Genomic DNA, 16478 nt, shown 5'->3' with positions numbered 1-16478 from the left:
TTTCCCCCTTCCCTGTCCCCTATTGTCTCACTTTCCTGTTGGTACCCAGGCAGCCGTTTCTGCCTTTGGCGGGAGGTATTAAAAGGAGAGTGTTGTCTAGGACAAAGAATTTAGCCTCAGAGCGGTTGCCCTTCCCTGCTGGTATCTTTCCTTCGGTCCACCTTTCCCCATTGTTCTCTGCCAGCATCCCTGGTCACTTACAGTACTTTTGGGATTCCTGATTGCTAGTCTGCTTCCAACAGTGGTAACCTGCTTTTCCCTTGCTGCTGATGGTTGGTGGGGGTATTTTGGAATATAGTTTATTTTAGACTAGTATGTTTCCCAGTTCTGTCAGACAGAAAGGCCTGGATTCCTGTAGGTAGGTAGAGCTCCTGCTAAGAGATCGGAGCACAGTGGGAATGGACAGCTCTGTAGGGGAACCTTCCACAGCTTAGGGTGCTTTAAAAGGAACAAGAGAAAGAGAGAGGGAGTTAACATGAGAGGACCCTTACCAATGAAACACCTGAGCCACCTTTAGGAACTCGAAAGAGTGGCTGTCGCTTCACTGATCTTTGTTGTATTAAAGAATGTGAGCGGGCTGAGCAACGTGGCTGCTCTCCAGATGTTGTCTTGGTAAGGCATTTACAAGCAGGGTTGGCTATTACATTACTTTTTTACTTTGCAGTGACTTTTTTTTTTTTTTTTTTTTTAATCAGTGGCCTCTCCAGACAGTATTTTGGATCTCCCAAAGATATATCTTCTTGAGGAAACTGAGGCAGAACAATAGTTATTTTGTGGCTTCTGACACCTGGTAACTGATAACTCCTTGACCCACTACCCTGGCCATTTGGGCTCCTGACCTTTTGCCTGGTTGTGATCTTTGGAGTTTATTTGTCCCTTGACCCTCAGCTAATACAGGGCTTAAGTCTTGGGCTGACCCTGCTTAGGCCTCACCCTGAGTAACTCTACTTTGCGGGATCTCACACCCGGCATAATACTACCATCAAAACTCTGTCCCAAAATGGCAGAGGTCCCACTGCTCTTTGCCAAAAACATGCAATTGTCCTACTGTCGGGAATAGTGGGAAAGAAATGTTGAGAATATGGTGGGCCAGTTCACTCTGATTTAGCTTAACAAATATTTACTGAGAGGCACCTGGGTGGCTCAGTGAGTTAAGCCTCTGCCTTTGGCTCAGGTCACGGTCTCAGGGTCCTGGGATCGAGCCCCGAGTCTGGCTCTCTGCTCGGCAGGGAGCCTGCTTCCTCCTGTGTCCCTGCATACTTGTGATCTTTCTCTTTATTTATTTCAAAGAAATAAATAAAATCTTAAACAAACAAACACACAAACAAAAAACCCAAATATTTATTGAGTTCTTACTATGTCCCCTGCCATCATAGACTTTATAATTCTGTGAGGAAGATGGATTTTTAACTTGTAATGACAAAAATTTTGAATGTTAGGAGGGGATGGTACAGAGTTGTTGGAGGGAACCTACAGCAAATGGATGTAAGTAGGTGAAAATGTTGGAGGTGATTTCTGATACTGATCTGTGAAGTTGAACCGTACTGGCTAAGTTTATCTCACTACCACCATTTCTTGAGCTATTTAGGATCTAGACAGAACCATCTTTCCATTTAAGGAAGAGTCAGAAGCCATCAAAATATTGGAGGAGTCAGGAAGTGGTACTTGTAAGAGAAACATACAACTCCTGGTATAAAAGACAAAAATGGTTCCAGGAAAGGAACTTCGTAGTAGTTATACTCAAGATGGTAAATACAATTGTGGGATAAGTGCTATTAAGGGGAAATTAAAGCCAGGGATCAACTGAAGAGGGCTGAAATCCATCCTGGTCGTACAAGTTATGCTAAAGTCTCAGAAGGGAGTTGAGTGGAGAATATGGACTGTGGAAGGAGGCAGGGACCATGCTCTGGATGGATTCACACACACCTGGCTGTGAATTTTGCCTTATGGCTTATCAGCTGAATGACCTTGGGTAAGTCTTTTCTTGTCCCCCCAAGAAAGAGAAGAAAAATAGGGATAATATCTCACCAATTTCCTTTTTTGGAAAATGGGGATAATAATACCTCGTGCGCGCGTGTGTGTGTGTGTGTGTGTGTGAGAGGGAGAGAGAGAGAGAGAATCAGTTGAAGTAACACATCAGAATTTCCAGCACACTTCTTAGTATACAGGAAAATGAAAAATGAAAATGTTAACTAAACCAGTTAAGAGAGCCACCAGCATTCAGAGCCCTGGACTGTGAACCTAAACATAGAGATGAAGCTCTTAGTAAGTGCAGCAGGTTGGAAAGGAAAGGAAGATGGAGGCGGTCTTAGAAACCATGAGTACAGGCACAGTTGCCTGCATGGGCAGCTGGGAAAGGATGTCCTGGCCATGATGCTTTCTTTGACTACTGCTGTGTTTTTCCACCCGTGTGGCTCCTGAGCCATCTACATCAGAATCATGGGGGAGGAACTGATAAACTCAGAATCCAGGGGCTTATTCAAGACCTATTGAATCAGAATCTGGGGGGGCGGGGTGAGGCCTGGGAATCTACATTTAAAAAAATTTTTTTTTATTAACATAAAATGTATTATTAGCCCCAGGGGTACAGGTCTGTAAATTGCCAGGTTTACACACTTCACAGCACTCATCATAGCGCATACCCTCCCCGATGTCCATAACCCCACCACCCTCTCCCTATCCCCCTCCCCTCGGCCCCTCTCAGTTTGTTTTTTGAGATTTAGAGTCTCTTATGGTTTGTCTCCCTCCCAAGCCCATCTTGTTTCATTTATTCTTTTCCTACCCCCCAAAACCCCCACATTGCATCTTCACTTCCTCATATCAGGGAGATCATATGATAGTTGTCTTTCTCCAGTTGACTGATTTTGTTAAGCATGATACCCTCTAGTTCTATCCACGTCGTCACAGATGGCAAGATTTCATTTCTTTTGATGGCTGCATAGTATTCCATTGTGTATATATACCACATCTTCTTGATCCATTTATCTGTTGATGGACATCTAGGTTCTTTCCATAGTTTGGCTATTGTGGACATTGCTGCTATAAATATTTGGGTGCACATGCCCCTTCAGATCACTACATTTGTATCTTTAGGATAAATACCTAGTAGTGCAATTGCTGGGTCGTAGGGTAGCTCTATTTTCAACTTTTTGAGGAACATCCATGCTGTTTTCCAGAGTGGCTGCACCAGCTTGCATTCCCACCAACAGTGTAGGAGGGTTCCCCTTTCTCTGCATCCTCACCAGCATCTGTCATTTCCTGACTTGTTAATTTTAGCCATTCTGTCTGGTGTGAGGTGGTATCTCTTTGTGGTTTTGATTTGTATTTTCCTGATGCCGAGTGATGTGGAGCACTTTTTCATGTGTCTGTTGGCCACCTGGATGTCTTCTTGGTAGAAATGTCTGTTCATGTCCTCTGCCCATTTCTTGATTGGATTATTTGTTCTTTGGGTGTTGAGTTTGACAAGGAACCTACATTTTTTAAGTGCCCCAGGTTTTATGAACTTGAAATATTTGGGCCTGAACTGTAATGAACTCATCATTTTGACTGTCTTTATATCTTTTTTCTTGAAGGCAAAGAACATTTAGTAATTATGTAGTTTACATGAATGAGGAAAAAAACCCCGGAGTCCCTAGTGTGTATGTATAACTTGAGCGTGCATATGTGTGTGTGTGTGTGTGTGTGATACAGTCCTGGTTTTTTTTTTTTAAATAAAAAATGTGTGTCTTTATGTTTTGGGTGTGTATATAAAGAGTCTGATAGTTCTTACTGATTTGTAATGCTGTTTACTCTTGGGAAGCAGGAAAAGAATGTAGGTCAGGGATAAGGGCAGGATGTTAGTGACAGGGAATGGTGGAAGGGGACCTTTTTCCTTATATTCTTCCATTTTGATTGATTTCTAAAATAACGAGTGTGATTACTTTTCTAATTAAAAATCCCACAAAGTTGACAATAAGTAAGGAATTTATTGGCAAAATTTCTTGCTACAGAGGATGCTCAGACATCAGCTAAACTATACAAGGAAAGAGGGAAAGAAAAGAAGACAGACACCTGGTTAACTTCTTGTGGTGTTCATTGTATATTGTGAGAATGACGGCTGAAATGAAATATACTACTTTACTGAATGATTTCCCAGTGAAAGCAGAAGGTGTTAAGAGATGGAGATGGGGTGGAGTAGTCAAGCCCAACCATTTAATTTATTGGGTTCATGTTGGAAACCATTGGATCTGGGGTTTAGAGTTATAAGACCCGATTTTCCATCTCTGATCTGTCTTTTGAGCAAGGCACGTCTCTATTCTGCATCCTTGCTTCCTCATCTGTGAAACGAGGGCGTTATCTACCTTAAAGGCTAGTTGCTGTGAGGATGAAATGAAGTGGTGTGTGAGAAAGTAAACTCTAGAGTGCTGCAGAAATGTTAATTATTTCTATTTTTGCCTAGCTCCTCCCTTGAACATGCTGCTATTACTGTGGGGTTGTTTATGTGTCTGTCTCTCTGTGAGCTCATTGAGTGCAGGGACCTTGTTTTATTCATTCCCAAATTCTTGTGCTTCGTGCCTGCCACACAGGAGGCATTCAAAGCAAGTTCTGGAATAGCTATCAAGGATAGAAAAAGCACAGTTAGGTTTAGGCTTATGAAAATATTAAGATGCTCTTCAGGACGTACTGCCTTCCACGTCTATTTAAAAGAATAAAAAAAAAAAATTCACCCAAGTCCACAACAGAAATGATATTGCTACCAGAAAGAAAAGAACTTCATTAAGGAAAATTTAATTGCCCCGTTTTCTAAAGAGACGAGCCACATCCCTCCATCCTCATTACTGTCAAATGCAGGATGGCTGGTTCCAAGGAGGGCAAGATGAATGAAAAGAGATTGTGAAAAGGCAAATTCTGATACTCTTGAAGAAAAGTCTCCCAAGAAACAGGAATGCCCCCTGGATCACCAGTTTCCTTTATTGTTGGTCAGAGCCCGGGAATAAGCCTTCTCTGGGCAACTCAGACAAAGGCCCCCTTTGGCCTCTACCCCAGACCTTGGCCAGTAAACCACGAAGTCCCTTATTTCCCCTGGAAGTGGGAAAACTTCCAGTTGCTTGACAAAACTGGAAGGATTATCTGAGGCTCAAGTTGGGGGCTCCCTTACCTCTAAGACCCGGGTAATTATCATCTGAATGGGCAGGGAGGGGACTGGAGCCAAGTCTAGAAAAAGAACTCTGGGGTAGACCTGTAGTTCGGAAATAGGGGCCCCATCTCAGGTTTGGTCTTCTGGACCCTTTTCCTATACAGTCATAAATCTGCAATTTCTTCTTTCCTCTCCCATACCAGTTCAGCCTGAGGGTACCATTTGATGGGTTCAATTATTGCATGGACCATTGTCAGCCTGGGTGAAGTCTCCAGTGGTCTGTTAAAGGCTCTACCCGGCTCACTGATTTAACCGAGTATTTGGATGAAGATGTGAGCATGCTCTTCCACTCTGAGAATGGTAGGGAACCAAGGATAACAGGTTTAGTAATCAGGAATGTGGTTATTGCTATCAAACTGTCTGAGGTTTGCAGCCCAGCTTTGCTGCTTTCTAATTGTATGACTTCGGACAAGTCTTTTCATCTCTCTAAACGTCATTTTCCTCATCTGTAAAGTGGAGATAATAATCGTATCTCAAAAAAGTAATCTAGAGGATTAAGTGAGATAAAATAGGTAAAGCCCTCTGCACAGTGCTTGGCCCGTAGTAAGGACTCAGTCAGTGTTAGCTATTGTTATTAATACTCGCAGCTGTAGGAGTCGTACTCCAGGCTCTGGAGTCCGGTAGATTGGGCTCAGACACTAGCTCTGCCGTTGATTAGTTATGGGCAAATTGTTTAACCTTTCTGAAGCTCAGCTGTCTGGACTTCTGCAGATGAGGAGCACTAATAGCCAGGTTGGGCATTTCTACAAAGCATGTAGGCCAGAACACACACATAGTAGTACATGCTCCATAAACAGTGGATTATCATTAAGAGAAATAGCACCTCCTGTGCTGGACAGAACTAGGACGCAGAGAGATCTTAATAGACTAGGGCAAAGGACAGACTCTAAAAATGTGAAGTTTAATAATAATAAAATAAATAAAAATGTAAAGTTTAATGGTATCTTTTTTTTAGAGATTTTTTTTTCCCCCCAGATTTTATTTATTTATTTATTTGACAGACAGAGATCACAAGTAGGCAGAGAGAGGGAGGAAGCAGGCTCCCTGCTGAGCCGAGAGCTTGACTAGGGGCTCGATCCCAGCACCCTGGGATCATGACCAGAGCCGAAGGCAGAGGCTTTAACCCACTGAGCCACCCAGGTGCCCCAAGTTTAATGGTGTCTTTAAGAGAAGTACATCAACTCTTCAAGAGAAGCTCAACTTTTTTTTTTTTTTTTTTTTTTTTTTTGGCTTTTTGAACCCTGAGAGAAGTTTCTCTATGAATTGATAGAAATGTGAATAGGGGTAAGAACAAATTGACAGTTGGGAATGCTACACTTTGGACACTGACCCCGTTCTGTCCCTGGCCAGGTAGCTCTTGGCCCCTCCTCAAGAGGCTCCAGAAGGAAATATATGATAGAGGCCACTGGTTGGGCAATGAACACCAATCCTGAAGCTGCCACTCATTACCTCAGTGCCGAGCTCTTCTCCCTGGAGAATTCCTTTGGCCTAGGTGGGTTAGGCACTCTGGCCTCCTTCGAAGCCCATACTGGAATCTTGACTCTTTTGCTCCAGGGTAACCAAAATAAGCTGAAGCTCAAACCTCTGACCCCTTCCCTTTAGGGACCAGCCTAGATAATTGCTCTGAGTCCTCTCTGAGATGCTACTTAGGCCTAACCTGCCACAGGGAGGAGAGTCAGAAGTCTGGACCTGCCCAGACTTGACCTTTGAACTCCTCAGAAGTATAATCTCTGGCAATTTTGGTTCGTGAAGATATCCTAAAACCTGGCCAGTCTATAATGTTACATTTCCTTTGGGTGGGTGGCTATCATTGCCCTTAATCTTGAACCTGATTTGGGAGGAGTAAATAAAGTTGGCCTTTAAGCTCCCTGAAGGTCAACATTCACCCCTTGTTGACCTTTCTTCTAATAGTCCCAAAAGCTTAACAGCCAAGCCTATGATCAGCTCAGGGTGTGGCTCTCTCCCTCTGCAGAAGAAATCAACAGAGTATCCATGACATCCACACTGTATCCAGTTCTGCTCCATAGTGTGCCTGCTATGCAGCCAGGAGCTGGGTGGTTCAGCCCCCAAGGATTTAAGAATGCCTCTTTGATGTCCCTCTCCTTTTCTAGATGTATGAAGGCAGCTCAAGACTAAAATGAAAAATTTGATGTAGTTATTTTAGCCAACATTGATCACGAAGCAGGAGGTGGTCTGCAGGTCAGTGATGTATTTTGTTGCACTGCACAGCACAGTTGGGCAACTTCATATACAGATCTGTAATTTTCACATTTTGAGAGTGGAAAGTGATCTGACTGTACTGGGCCCCCATTCCCACATGGTAACAAATCAGCCAGAGCTGAGGAGCAGCCCCCATTTTTACATGAGGCCTGCATCCCGGAGTCCCTGCAGGAGCTCTTGGGTTCCCAGGCACCTTTATCTCCCCACTGCTGTTTCGTGTACCTAAGCTTCCTGGTTTCTTTCTTTATTTCTTTCTTTTAAAAGCTTTTATTATTTATTTATTTATTTGACAGAGAGAGAGAGAGAGAGAGAGAGAGCGAGCTCAAGTAGGCAGAGAGACAGGCGGTGGGGGGGAGGGGGAAGCAGGCTCCCTGCTGAGCAGAGAGCCTGATGTGGGGCTCGATCCCAGGACCCTGAGATCATGACCTGAGCTGAAGGAAGAGACTTTAACCCACTGAGCCACCCAGGCGCCCCCAGCTTCCCGGTTTCTGTAGGCATTTAGGTTTGCCACTCCTGGATATGGCCAAGATATTCTATCTTCTATCTCAAATTATGCTCATCAGATGGGGTTGTACAATGAGAAGTGAAGGACAGCATAACAAATAATTTAATACCCTTGATACAAAAATGCCTCCAACTTGCCACCATCGTTTCAGGTTCACAGTAGAGACTCCCTGTCATTATTTCCGAATATCCGTCTTCACTTCTCCTCAAGGCTGAGTTTGACATTGGAGTCAAGGACAAGACATTCTTCCCTGAGAAATGCTGCTGTGTTTGCCTCTGACCCATCCTTGAGAGGAACTGTAGGGAAGGTGGAGTCAAGGACTTGAGCTGCCGGAGGCCACTAAAATCCTGTGATGTGGTGGATGGTGTCCTTAGTTACCTCAGTAGTAGTCACTATAAGACATTTTTTTTAAAGGTTATTTATTTGAAAGAGAGAGAGCACATGCATGTGCATGCGAGCTGGGGGGAGGGGCGGAGGGACACAGAGAGAGGGAATGTCCAGCAGACTCCTTACTGAGCATGGGCTTGACACGGCTCCATCTCATGACCCGGAGATCATGACCTGAGCTGAAATCAAGAGTCGACACTCAACTGACTGAGCCAGCCGCGTGCCCCTACAACTCGTTTTTAATAGTTAAAAATCTCTCAGTATAAGCTGATAGTTTTAACATCAAAGCATAGTCCACTTAAATCAATTCTGCTCTAACACCACGGTCTCAGAACTCCCCACTGGACTCCGAGATCAGACAAACCTGGAACCGACTTCCAGCTTCGTTACTAATCATCTCACCTCTCTACCTCTCAGTTTCTGTCTCCTTAAAATGGGCACCTGATTGGATTCTTGTGAAGATTAAATGAGATAATCCACAGTTAGCATCAAGTCCAGTGTCTAGAACATGGAAATCACTCAGTAGTGCTCTCTATTATTCTTACTCAGATTCGGAGGACTTGATTTGCTCCAGCAGGGCAGTTTAGAACATCTACAGCAGAACCGGCAGCTTGGAGGCCAACTTAGACCCATGAGTGTGTTTTGTTTGGCTTTTGGAACATTTATAGAAGCGAATTCGTTTCCAACATTTAAAAATCAAGGGGCGCCTGGCTGGTTCAGTCAGTGGAGCAGGCAACCCTTGATCTCAGGGTTGTGACTTCAAGCCCCACATGGGGTGTAAGGCTTACTTAAAAAAATAATAATAAAATAAAAATCAAGAAAAATTTTTTAAAAAGTCAGGAGAGTTCACATAAAAAAACCCTATTTCTGACATTTCTTGTGATATGGGCAGATCTAAGCATATCGGGCCCTCATTCTCAGAGAGAAGCAAAAATTGGTTGTCTCCTCCAAATGGGGTATGGGCTCCATCTGCTTGAAGGCCTCCAAATGGGGGATGGGCTCTACCTGTTTGAGGGCCCACCTGACCCATTTCACTCATTTTTGTTGTGCCTGTTTGACTCCTAGGGGCATTTCAGTTTTTTGATCTGAAGGAATGGACCAACTTCCAGTCCTCTTTCCTCATTATGGAGGAGTCAGTCAATTCTCTACAAGTATTATTTCCAGCAACCGGGCTTTGGAGAAGGTAGACAGCAGGTTGTATTTACTGGCAAAGGCCCCAGTGCCATCTGTGTTATCGATTAAGTTCAGAGCCATCAGCTTCAACAGTCCATGGAGCAGAGGTAATGTCAAGGTCCTCTTAAAAGCATCTAGGAAACTAACAAAGATTTATACCCATGAACAGATGCCCACCTCATCGCAAGATGTAGGTGGGCTGAAATTTAATAAGGAAAAAAGTGTAGTCTTGCCCTTCTGTCTAAAAACCGAGCTGGCCAAGTACAGACTAACGAGAGATGTGCTTAGCAGTAAAGCTTGTGAAAAAAGGCTTACGGTTCTCGCTGACAATAAGTTTGCTGTGAGTCACAGGGAGGCAGCTGCCAAAAACCTAATCTGATTTTGGGCTGGGTTTATAAGAAGTCTAGTGTCTGGACGACCTTTCTAACAATTAGACCTATCTTGAAGGGACAGGCAGGCAGTCTCCAGAAGCCTTGATCTCCCTAGTGTAGGATGTGTTCAAGGTTGAGGTGATATGCCCCAGGAAAAGGTGGTCAGACTGGGGACTTGGGCATCGGAGGGAGATTTGTTCAAGGTGACACATAAGGTCTCTGCCGACCTTGTGATTCTGCTTTCTGCAGCCCACTGGAAGAAGATAATTTCCATAATAAAAGTAAAATATCTTGCTTCCTGATAGAGGAAAGCAGACATGCTGAAGAGCTGACTGGATGCAGCCATTTTGATCTGACTGGCAAAATGGAAACATGAACTACGCAGATGCCACAGGGCCTTCATCCCTTAACCTCCTCTTACCTGCAACCCCATCCCTGACCCCCGGCTTCATTTCTCGGAGATGGAGGGGGTGGCTGAGGGAGGGGAGGATCTGTTTTGCACATTACTGGTAATTTGTTTAAGCTGGACTTTTATGCAGAGCTTGCAAACTGACGGTGTACAGGCCAACTCCAGTCCTCAGATGTGTTTGATTTGGCCTGCACCGTGTCTTTGAAAAATGTGATTTAGATGCCAGCATGTAAAAATGAGGAGATTTCACATAAAATCTGGATTTCCAGCACCGTTTTAAAAAAGTCAGAAAGTCTGGCAGCCTGGGTCTGTGTTCCCGCGTGGCGGCACCAGCCGGAGCTGAGCACCCGTAGCTCTCCTTTGGTAGGACTAGAGCTTACTTGGCCTCTGTTGTCTTCTTAACCTCCCCTGCTTCTCTGGTTCACCTGGCCCCTCTAGGTACTGGAGTTACCGCCCTGGTGTAGCGGTGGGGGTGGCTATTTTTCTTTTCTTTTCTTTTCCTTTTTTTTTTTTTTTTAACAAAAATATCATTGCACCTGATGTAAAAGTCACTGACTACTTTTCTGCAACCTTGAAGGGAATATCATATTCGGGATGGGTCTGACTTAAAATATATCCTTTGTGGCATACCTGGAATGCACCTTCTAGGAGGTGTGTCCAGGGGTACCTCCGAGAGGAACAGACGTCTTCCGAGCGGCTGGAACCGAGGTGAAATTTGTACGTCGTGTCTCAGGGAAGACTAGCTATAGGGGTCAAGACAGTGTGGACAAAGAACGCAAACAGTACCAACATAAGCATCAGATGAAATTTTTCTCCCAGGGCCAATAGTATACAGTATGTTGTTTCACGGTAAGAAGAGATTTATTTATTTATTGAAGCCTGACTAATATGTTAGATGATGGTTTATTTTCAGGACCACATCAGAATGCCCCGGGCTGTCGGAGAGAGACATCTTTAGGATGAGTTGTGTGGCCTCCACTCGTTCATCTTCCTGACAGTGGGGCCGGCAGCTGGGGGCCCACAGGGGAGGGTTGGGGGTGCGGTGGAGGGAACAGAGATGCCTTTATAGCTGCTCCTAATACATACCTGTGGCTCATATTATACCACAAGCCCCCGGGGCTTGCATCTCGGCGAACATCCCCGGGTGTTCTTTTGAAGTGCTCCGAGGCTCCTGATGGTTTTTCTTACATTGACCCAAATCTTCATGTAACTTCTCCACCGTGGGCCTGTTCTGGAGCCTCGCGGAACAATGGCTGCTTCTTCCACAGCACGGCTCTGCAGAGATTTGCGGACAGCAGTCCCTTCTGTCTTGTAAGCCAGCTGACGATCCTTGAGGAGAGTGGATTGGGGCGGGTGGGGTGCAGAGAGACCAGGGGGATTTAAGAGAGACAGTATTGTGTTCAGGTGGGTCTAGAGCTGGGCCGTTTGTACTTGGGAAGCCCTGAGTCTCACACTTTGTGTGTGAGAGCATCAGCCTCTCCATAGGCTCCTCGTGCCAGCGTCTGAGACTTTCTGTCAGCTGTGGGGGGTCTGGGGGAGACCAAGAAGAACTGAATCTTTTCATGAAGCTTTGGTATCTGGTGGTAGAAATCATAAGAACTTTATAAGAACCAGAAGCAGGGAACCATCAAGCAGAGTCGGCCCGATGTCTGGTGGCTGCTGCAAGTCACGGGGGTGAGGCCTATCTATGGGCCTTTTGACTGGCTTCCTTGCTCCAGGATGGAATGTGCTCGACCCTCCTGCTGCTTGAGTCTGCTCTTAGGTTCTCAGACCGAAATTGTCCAACCCATGACTTCGAAACCATTAGGGATACCCTCCAGTCTCACTTCTTTGCAGAGTGGGCCCGTCTCTACATGGGACCTCAGGCTCATGGCTTAGGAAATGCCCTGTTGGTCTGAGTTACCTTTAGTGTGGACAAAGGATCTCATCTGTCTCTCCATGGTATAGCATCTTGTGTTTTCCCCGTATTGCTTCAGTGAATCCTTTCTCTGAGTCATCTTTTCAATGTTATTTCTCTTTCATCTTTCCTAAATCTCTCTCTCTCTCTCTCTTTTTTAAGACTTGCTCTTGCTTAGGGCTTTTCTTCCACAGATGGAAGTGGTACATGTAGATTGTGGGAATTCCAGGAAGGTATTATCCCTTGGGAGTGGCAAGGACTCCTTACGATGACATGGCGTCTCTGGAAGAAGCTGGAGTCTGTGTGGTGGGGTGGGCGAGAAGATGGGCAGGCACCCTCTGAAATGCCTGGAGAGGCTAAGGGCTGCAGGTGGGTGGACAGTGTCTTCATTGTTCCATCTCCCTTCCCACGTTCTTCCCAGCATCCCCTTCCCCACACTCGCCATTTCCTGTTTTGGGAAAGGAAATGGTGACATCCATTTGTAAATGGCATGACATCTCAGCATCATGTCGTTGCTGCTTCCTTGTCCAAGGTGCTGGCCCTTCCTTACCTGACCTGCTTGGCCTTCCCTGGGTGTTTCCGTGGCTCTGAGTCAGCAACAGGGAAGGTTGTATCTCTAGGAGTTGTTCCATTAGCTGGGTTTGGGTGACAGTGGGGAACCCATCTCGGTTGGTGCTGTAGGTGTTATGTGCCAGGGCTAAGGGCACAGAGCATGTAAGTGTAGAGTGTGAGGAGGGGTCTACAGGGGAGGGAACATGGTCAGGTATTCCTTCTAGAGGAGCATCTGTCTGCTTTGGACCCCCACAGCTTGTGAAATGGCTGTACGTGAGGAAACAGCCTATCTGGAGCCCATGTCCCTCCTGTGTGGTATGGAGAGCTAATCAAAACCTCCAGAGGAGAAATGCCTGTCTTCCATCCAGAATCAAGATTAATTGATGTTCTTTAATGGAAACAAATCGAATCTCTCAGCAACCCTTCCCATTAAGCTTACAATCAGGTACTTTTCTACCAAGGCACGGGCGAGTGTTTCAGAATCAGCAGGTTCTTGGAAGCAGCTGACTCTTGGAGGCCATTTTCATCTGTCCTCAGAGTGGCTGGTGGGAAATGGAGAGAAAATGCCTTTAAGTTACAGGGCTGGAAGTATGATTATCCTTTGCCTGTGGTCCGCACAGCCTACTCACATCCTTGCTGCATGTGATCTTCTTGACAGCCCTGTGATGCGGATGATGTCAGGGTTATTATTATCTCTATTTTATTTACTTTTTAACTTATATGAGTAACTCTCTTTATTTTCAAGTTGATAAAAGCATTTAACATATATTTTATGGTATAAACAAAGTGAGTGCTGTGCATTTTGCTTATAAAGTGACTTAAGGTATTTCAAGCATTCTATAGTTCAGTTTTTACAAAATGAATTCCCAAATAAACCTTTGGTTAGTGGAAGTGATTATGTACTTCAAATCCATTTTCCAAAGTTGTTCAAGGAAAAAGAAGTCTTCATCCACTAACACAGGTATTTCCTGTATGATCAAAGCTTTTTACTATTTAGTAAGAAGGGAATATATTAAAATAATTGCTTTTAATTTCCAAGTCTGAATCGGCTTTTTTCCTTCTCATTTATACATGGCCAGATAAATTAGGTGAAATATTATCTCTATTTTATAGATGAGGAACCCCTCTAGACTTCGAACTACTCCCTCAAGATGTTTGCTATAGAAAGGGCTCTGTTCAAGTAAGTGTAGGAAGCATTCTAGTGTGCTCTCTTCTTAAGATTCATAGTGCACTTCCATATAGTAAAGGCTCTGATAAGTCCTGTAGAAAAAAATTATTTAATTCACATTTTTTTTTTTTAACTCATTAACCCAGGTACTATTTTTTCTTTAGGATACACCTTTTGGCTTCTTCCAGATATACAAGTGTTTTCTATAAGAGGCCAGATAGTAAACATTTCAGCCTTTGTGGGCCATATGGTCTCTGTTGCAACTACTCAACTTCAGGAGCAGCCATTGAGAGGGGCATGGGCATTGCTGGCTCCAGTACAACTTTATTTACAAATCTGGGCCAGATTTGACTCATGTAGTTTGTAATTTGCGGACCCCTGTTCTAGAACAGGCATTCTGCAGTAGTACCTTTTCTGTGAGATGATGTTTGAAGTGTCCATGGAGTCCTATATGGGGACTGAACTACTGAACTCTCATCTTCCAAAATGGTTGGTGTGAGTGGCAATGTGTTGTTGGATGTTGTTCAGAGATTGAATACCTTGCTCAGGGTATATGACTGCTAAGTGCCATCACAGAGATGTCACCCAGGCTTTTGACTATAAATTTTATTTTTCATTGTTCTCTGCCCTTTTGGAGTGAAAGACCCAGGAAGGGGACAAAATGCCCCGAGTGCATGCTGTGTGCAATTGAAGTAATGTGCATGTAAGTACATGTGGGTGTCTGCGTGCAGGTTGGTCTGCGTGTGACCATGGTATCTGCATGAATGTGGCTGATAGATAAGTTATCCAGCTTTGTTTCAAAGCATCTAGGGGGAGATGCTGAAGAAATTCACCACTGCTATTTGAATTGAGGTCTGTGGTGATAAGTTGGGAATATATTCAATGAATGTGCAAGAATTTACAAAACATGTAACATGCACTTGCCTTAAGCACAACCTTTGGTGGCAAGCAACAGAAACAGCTGAAGCTAGTGGTAATGAAAATAGAGTTTATTTAAAAATGCAGGGTGGGGCACCTGGGTGGCTCAGTGAGTTAAAGCCTCTGCCTTCGGGTCAGGTCATGATCCCAGTGTCCTGGGATGGAGCCCTGCATCGGGCTCTCTACTCAGTGGGGAGCCTGCTTCCTCCTCTCTCTCTGCCTGCCTCTCTGCCTACTTGTGATCTCTGTCTGTCAAATAAATAAATAAATAATCTTAAAAAAAAAAAAGCAGGGTGTTTTATGGAGCCCTGGTGAGGAAATGCAGTTGGCCTTGGGACCAGGAACCGCTAGGGATCCCAGGTTTGTTCTAGATATCACTTGGTGTTCTTTCTCTCTTTTTGGCTTCTCTTTGCACATCTGCTTCACTCTTCCTTCTGGCCATTTCTGATATTTGTACATGACAGTATTAAACAATGGTTGCTGACACCTCCCAAACTTCCTATTTCATTTGGAGGTGAACACATGGAAAGACTGCCTCTCTTGCTCCTTCTTTCTCTGTTTCTCATTTGTTTTCTTATCTTCTTCCCTCACTTCAGTATTGCAGGGGAAGAGATTCTAATTGGCCCAGCTTAGGTGGTCCCTGAACCAAGTTGATATGGCCGGGAAGGTGGGGTTAACATCAGAACTGTGTCAGCCAGAATCCTACCCCTGTTGGTGAGCTGGCACTTTCCAAAGAAGAGGGTCTACTCTAGCCCTGCCCTGGCTAGGCACTGAATACGTGCAGAGTGAAGTGGAATATTTCTATCCACTAACATTTATAAACTACTTGGAAAGTAAAACAAATACATAGTAGCGATGAGAATGGCAGATGCGCGAAATTGTTTCATTAAACAGTGAAGAAGGTAATAGTATAAATGGGGGACTAATTTTGCTGTACACACCTTGAATGCAAAAAGAGAGACAGGAAAGGCTTGTGTGGGCTCACATCACCAGAAAGGGCTTTAGGCAGCAAAATTGTTCTCTGAAGGTGGGTGGGAATCAAAAAAATTCTGATTAGGGGGATGGGCATGGGTAAAGACATAGAATTATAGGTAAAATGTGGTCTGGTTCCGTAACAAAGCTCACTTAAGAGGAGGGAGGTAACTTTGGACAGCTACTAGGGTGCACAGTGAGGGAAGTGGGGAACATTACTGGAGACAGTCCACTGTTCTAAGGTTAACTACAGCAGCAGGGATGCAAGTGGGCTTTTGTAGGAAGGGCCAGAAGCTAGAGCCACGCCCCCTGGGGGAGGGGCCCTCCTCCCTCCCCAGCTCCACAGGAGCTAGAGAGAGTCCAAGCTGGCAGGCGCAGGTCTACGCAATGGGAGTGTTGGGTATCTGAGATGGGGGTAATCTCTACTGCTGGCAAAATAGTGCCTGCAAAAAGCAGGACCTGGCCATAGTGTTGGGTAAGTCGGGGACAAGCCCCAGGCTCTGGGCAATAAGAAGGTACTGTTGTGGGGCACCTGGGTGGCTCAGTGGGTTAAAGCCTCTGCTTTTGGCTCAGGTCATGATCAAGCCCCACACTGGGCTTTCTGCTTGGCGGGGAGCCTACTCCTCCCCACTCGCGCACCCCCCGCCTGCCTCTCTGCCTGCTTGTGATCTTTGTCTGTCAAATAAGTAAATAAAATCTTAAAAAAAAAAAATGAAGGTACTGTTGCTGG

General features: G+C 44.8%; 1 protein-coding gene across 5 annotated transcripts in view; it reads left to right on the top strand.

Moving 5' to 3' along the window:
• Nucleotides 1-16478, top strand: part of SRGAP3 (SLIT-ROBO Rho GTPase activating protein 3) — a 253286-nt gene that overhangs the window by 14919 nt on the left and 221889 nt on the right. The window lies entirely within an intron of this gene.

The sequence above is a fragment of the Mustela erminea genome, chromosome 1 (assembly GCF_009829155.1).
Source record: "Mustela erminea isolate mMusErm1 chromosome 1, mMusErm1.Pri, whole genome shotgun sequence".
Lineage (NCBI taxonomy): Eukaryota > Metazoa > Chordata > Mammalia > Carnivora > Mustelidae > Mustela > Mustela erminea.
This window is presented reverse-complemented; position numbering and strand designations above follow the sequence as displayed.